This window comes from Lolium perenne, chromosome 5, assembly GCF_019359855.2.
Source record: "Lolium perenne isolate Kyuss_39 chromosome 5, Kyuss_2.0, whole genome shotgun sequence".
Classification (NCBI taxonomy): Eukaryota; Viridiplantae; Streptophyta; class Magnoliopsida; order Poales; family Poaceae; genus Lolium; species Lolium perenne.
Genome location: NC_067248.2, coordinates 248221403 through 248227456, shown reverse-complemented (window position 1 = coordinate 248227456; position 6054 = coordinate 248221403).

Below are 6054 nucleotides of genomic sequence, written 5' to 3'. Positions count from 1 at the left end.
CTGGCGCGGCCAGAGCGCGGTCACCGCATGGGCTGGCACGTCCTGGCACGCTTTGGGCACGGCTTGTCTGGCCAATGCCAAGCCTTGGCATTGCTGGGGCATGTACCGTTGGTGTCCTTGTGCTGTGTAGATGCTCCAGGACAAGGGCAAGAGTTGAGAAGAGGGCTGGAGGTGGAGATGCCAAAGGTGGGCGACATGGCCACGGTATGCATTAGACTAGGGTTTCTTTTCCCTCTCCTCTCACTTTAATCGATCAAGCCAAGTACTGGGGTGAAGCAGGGGTTGTAAGAGGGTGCAATGATCAAGGATTAAAGGGGTTTAGGGAAGAAACCAGTGGTTAATAGGGTGACACACAATTCTGGATTATTGCATGCAAGGTGTTCGGTCAAATGGCCGCAAGAACTTTTCTTTTGAATTTTGAAATTCTTTTTGGTGAATCTCATTTATATAATTAATGTGATGTATTGGTGGTGGTGGCACTCAATTTGGAGTTGTTTTGCAAAATGTCAAAAGTGACATGATCTTCTCTTTATTTCAGCATCCCTTCTTGTCACTCTTATTCTAGTCAACCTAGTCAACACTAGCCATGATGGTCAACATCAAAGTTGCTCACCTTGACATGGTCTTGGATGACATGGCTTTAGTTGACCAAGTTTAGTTCAAGAATTGAGAAAACCAGGGGGGTAAAGAGGTGAAGAAAATATTTTGGGGAGAAGTGACCATTATCATATGTATGTGAGATTTTTGATTTCCTTGCATTTGATTCTTGATTCAAGGATGCAAAAGTGTTAGTTTATCATATTGAAGTATTTTAGAAGCAAGGGAGCAAGCAATTATGGCCTTGGTTGAGGATTTGCTATTTTGCATAAAGTGTATGTAAGTGGAAAATGGGTTTTTCCCATTTTCTCCAATTCCCCTCAAATTAGGGTTTAGTGATCTTGATTAGGGTTCACTTAGCAATGGTTACTCATACTAACACTCATCATGGCAATTTCACAAAAGAAAAACACTCAAATGCATGAACCTATATGTGGCACTTGTATGCATAGAAAAAGTTTTTGTTAATTGCAAATTTTGGGTTTGGGGAAATTATCTCTCTTGTTTATTATTGTTGAAACTTGGGATGTTACAAACCCTTCCCCCTTACAAAAGATCTCGTCCCGAGATCTGAGAAAACTAGGTACTAAAGAGATCTGGGTACTCAGTCCTCATAAAGTCTTCTCTCTCCCAAGTGGCTTCTTCTTCGGTGTGGTTACTCCATTGGATCTTCAGAAACTTGATACTTCGAGTACGGGTGGTTCTGAAAGCTTCTTCCAGGATGCGAATAGGTACTTCGCGGTATGTCAGATCTGAGTTGATATCCACAGCTCGATGGTCGATGTTCTTGAAAACCTCTGTCTTCTCAGGTACCTCTAAACACTTCCGGAGTAGCGAGATGTGAAACACATTGTGCACCGCTGACATTTCTTCTGGTAAATCCAGCTGATAGGATACTTCTCCTCGGCGACTCAGGACCTTGAAAGGTCCGACATATCGGGGTGCGAGCTTTCCTCTAAGCTGGAATCTCTGCATTCCTTTAAGGGGGGACACTTTGAGATATACGAAATCTCCGATCTCGAAGGTCATCTCTCGGCGTCTTTTGTCGGCGTAGATCTTCTGTCTTGATTGGGCTGTCCTGAGATACTCGCAGATCTTGTGAACCTTCTCTTCGGCTTCTCGGAGAATATCTGGTCCAAAGATTTGACTCTCTCCTACTTCCGACCAATTCAGAGGGGTACGGCACTTCATTCCGTACAGTGCTTCGAAGGGGGCCATCTGCAAGCTGGCTTGGTAGCTGTTGTTGTACGAGAATTCTGCGTAAGGCAAGCAGTCCTCCCACTTAGATCCATACTCTAGCACACATGCTCTCAACATATCTTCTAGTATCTGGTTGACTCTTTCAGTCTGTCCATCTGTCTGCGGGTGATAGGCGGTGCTGAAATTCAGACGAGTTCCGAGTCCTTCATGTACTTTCTGCCAGAATCTGGAGGTGAATTGGGATCCTCTGTCGGATACTATCGACTTCGGGGTTCCGTGCAGGCTGACTATCCTTGAGATATATAGCTCTGCGAGTCTCGGTCCTTGATAGGTGGTCTTGACGGGGATGAAGTGGGCGACTTTGGTCAGTCTGTCGCCAACTACCCAGATGGAATCATTTCCTTTACAAGACTTAGGCAGTCCGGTGATGAAGTCCATTCCTACGGAATCCCACTTCCATTCGGGAATCTGTAAGGGTTGCAACAGTCCTGCGGGGCGTTGGTGTTCTGCTTTGACTCTTTGACAGATGTCACACTTGGCGATGTAGCTTCCAATTTCTCTCTTCATTCCATGCCACCAGAATTGTTCTTTCAAATCCTGGTACATCTTGGTTCCTCCGGGGTGAATGGAGTATAGGGTGTCGTGAGCTTCTTTCAGAATAACTTGCTTCAATTCTGAGTCTGACGGCACGCAAAGACGCTTGTTATACCATATCACTCCTTCTTCATCTACGGTGAATCCCGGTGCCTTTCCGGCGGCTATCTGGTTCTTGATTCCGTCAATGCTAGCATTTCCTTTCTGAGCTTCCTTGATCTGACTAATCAGGGTGGGTTGGAGTTCAATGCTGGCGAGGTATCCTTCGCTAACCAGTTCAAGCCTAAACTGTTCAAACTCTTCAAACAGGCTGGGTTGCTCACTTTCTAACATGGAGTTCAACTGACACGGCAGTCTACTCAGAGCATCTGCTACCACATTGGCCTTGCCGGGGTGATAGTGGATTTCCATGTCGTAATCCTTGATTAACTCTATCCATCTGCGCTGTCTCATATTCAGCTCCTTCTGCGTGAAGATATACTTCAGGCTCTTGTGATCCGAGTAAACCTCGCATCGATTACCCATGAGGTAATGACGCCATACTTTCAGTGCTAACACCACCGCTGCTAGCTCTAAGTCATGGGTTGGATAGTTCTGTTCATGCTGCTTCAGCTGTCTTGATAGGTAAGATATCACTTTGCCTTCTTGCATCAGCACACATCCAAGACCAATCTTGGAGGCGTCGCAGTACACATCAAATGGCTTGGTAATGTCCGGCATAACCAGTATTGGGGCTGTTGTCAATCTTAGCTTGAGCTGTTGAAAGCTCTCTTCACACTTGTCGGTCCACTCGAACTTCCGGTCCTTCTTCAACAATTGGGTCATCGGTCTTGCTATGCTCGAGAATCCTTCAACGAATCAGCGGTAATATCCCGCCAATCCGAGAAATGCACGGACTTCGGTCTGGGTGGTTGGGGCTTTCCATTCTTCAACAGTCTTGATCTTTGCGGGGTCAACGGCAATTCCTCCGGCTGACAAGATATGACCCAAGAATCCTACTTCCTTCAACCAGAACTCACACTTGCTAAACTTGGCATACAACTGGTGTTCCCGAAGGGTATCTAGGACCACATCCAAATGTTGCTCATGTTCTTCCTCGGACTTGGAGTATATGAGGATGTCGTCGATGAAGACAACGACAAACTTGTCCAAGAAGTTCATAAAGATCTTATTCATGAGATTCATGAAGTAAGCGGGGGCATTGGTCAATCCAAACGACATGACATTGTACTCATACAATCCATATCTGGTGGTAAAGGCAGTTTTGGGGATGTCGGTGGCACGAATCTTCAACTGATGGTATCCTGTCCGCAGATCAATCTTCGAGAATACTTGGGCTCCGGTCAGCTGGTCAAACAGATCTTCTATCTTGGGCAACGGATACTTGTTCTTAATGGTGACATCGTTAAGCTTACGATAGTCCGTAACCAAACGAGTGGCACCGTCCTTTTTATCCACAAACAAAACTGGCGATATCCAGGGTGACGCACTTGGTTGAATCAAACCTTTGAATAGCATATCATCCAGTTGCTTCTTCAGTTCCACTAACTCTGCCGGGTTCATGCTGTAGGCTCTCTGGGCTATAGGTCCGGTTCCGGGGATTAACTCGATGATAAACTCGATATCCCGATCTGGGGGCATACCGGGTAGATCATCTGGAAACACATCAGGATATCGACAAACGACCCTGATCTGATCCAAGGTGGGTTTGGCTAGGTCTTGGTTACAAGTGAACTTTCGGGGCATCTGTTCAGATATGTGTTCGACTATTATTCCGGTGCTACTAGTCATGGTGATGGCCTTCTTGGCACAATCAATCAGTCCATGATGTTTCGCCATCCAGTCCATTCCCAGGACTACTTCCAAACCTTTGGCTCCCAGAACAATCAAATTTGCATAGAATTCTATTTCATGTATTCTGATTGGCACATCTTTGCAAATTTTTCTAGCTTTAGTTGTTGATCCAGGTATTTGAACTATCATGACATGCTTCAAACTGATGGGTTGAATCTTACTAGTGCATGCAAAATCTTCGGTAATGAATGAATGCGATGCTCCAGAATCAAACAGCACTCTTGCGGGTATTGAGTTAACAGAGAACATACCCAGCACAACGTCTGGGGCTTCCTGAGCTTCTTCTGCATTCATGTGGTAGAGGCGGCCGTTGCGGTTGTTCGGGTTGTTGGGGGCGAACTTCTTGTTGGTGGTGACACGACGCTGCTGCTGCGCAGGGCCTGAGGTGTTGGCAGCAGTCTTGGCGATCTTCTTGGGGCACTCATAGGAGAAGTGCCCAGCCACTCCGCACTCGTAGCAGTGGTAGGTGGACTTGTCCTTGGGGGTGATGGGAACAGCATTGCTCCCAGTCCTTGGAGCAGTGTTGGAGTTATTGTTGGGGGCGCGGGGTGGAGCGCGGTTGAAGTTATTGTTGTTGTTGTAGTTGTTGTGTCCTCCTGACCTGGGGTTTCCTCCACTCTGGTTCTGATAACTCGGACGTGGATTCTGCATCGGGGGCTTGTTGTTTCTTGGGGCGAACCCTCCGCTTGAGCTGGGGCGATACTTGTGGTTGTTGCTGGGCCCACTCTGGTTCATCATACGGCGCTTGCGGTTCTCATTGGCTTGGTGTATCTTCCCCTCCATCTGAATGGCGGAGTCAACGAGGGCTTCTAAGTCAGCAAAGGGGATATTGATCAGCACAGTCTGCATCTCATCGTGCAGTCCATTCAGAAACCTCTCCTTCCTTTTCTCGACGGTGTCCGTCTCATCCGGGGCGTACCTTGACAAATTGAGGAACTTGTCGCGGTATTCCACCACGGTCATTCTGCCTTGCTTCAGTTCCCTGAACTCATCCCTCATCTTCTTAATCAGACCCGGGGGCACATGATACTTACTAAACTTGAGTTTGAAATCCTCCCAAGTCATCATTTGCCCCGCATGTAAGGCGCGGGTACTTGTCCACCAGGCACGTGCAGGTCCAGCCAGATAGTGGGTGGCGAACAACACCTTCTCGTTGTCCTCCACTCCGGCAACCTCGAGATTGTTCTCCATAGTTTGGAGCCAATCATCAGCATCGAGGGGTTCCTCTGTCTTGCTGAACACCGGTGGGTTAGTGTTCTGGAAGTTTTTCAGCTTCGACCCTGGGTGGTCGTGGTTTCCGTGGCCTTGATTGCCCTGAGCAAGCTGTTGAAGTGCAGCTAAGTTGGCTTGACGGTCAACTCTCTCAGCTTCTCTTTCTGTCATCATCTGTTGCAACATCTGCATCATTGCGTTTTCGTTGCGAGTTGGGGGTGCCATCTGAACAGTGATAGGGATCATGAGATAAGAGGGAAATGTCTATGGCTCATTTTGGGATAAAATTTCAACTTAAAACTTGATTCATAATAATAATAATATTACACACACACAAACATAGTCATGGAGGTAGCACATATTACAAGCCAAATGTTCAGGAGGGTTTTAAGAACCCTTTCAACAAACTACGATACATGGGGCGGGTACAAAGGACCGATACATAACACGGGGCGCAAGTGCTCAGACGGAACTACTCGCCATCGACGTTGATAGGGTAGACATTGTCTACCCCGGCATCGAGGTGCTCGTGGCCATCCTCGTAAGGGTGGAACTCCAGGTCGTCGTCTTCCTCCTCCTCGTAGTCGTCGTCGTTGC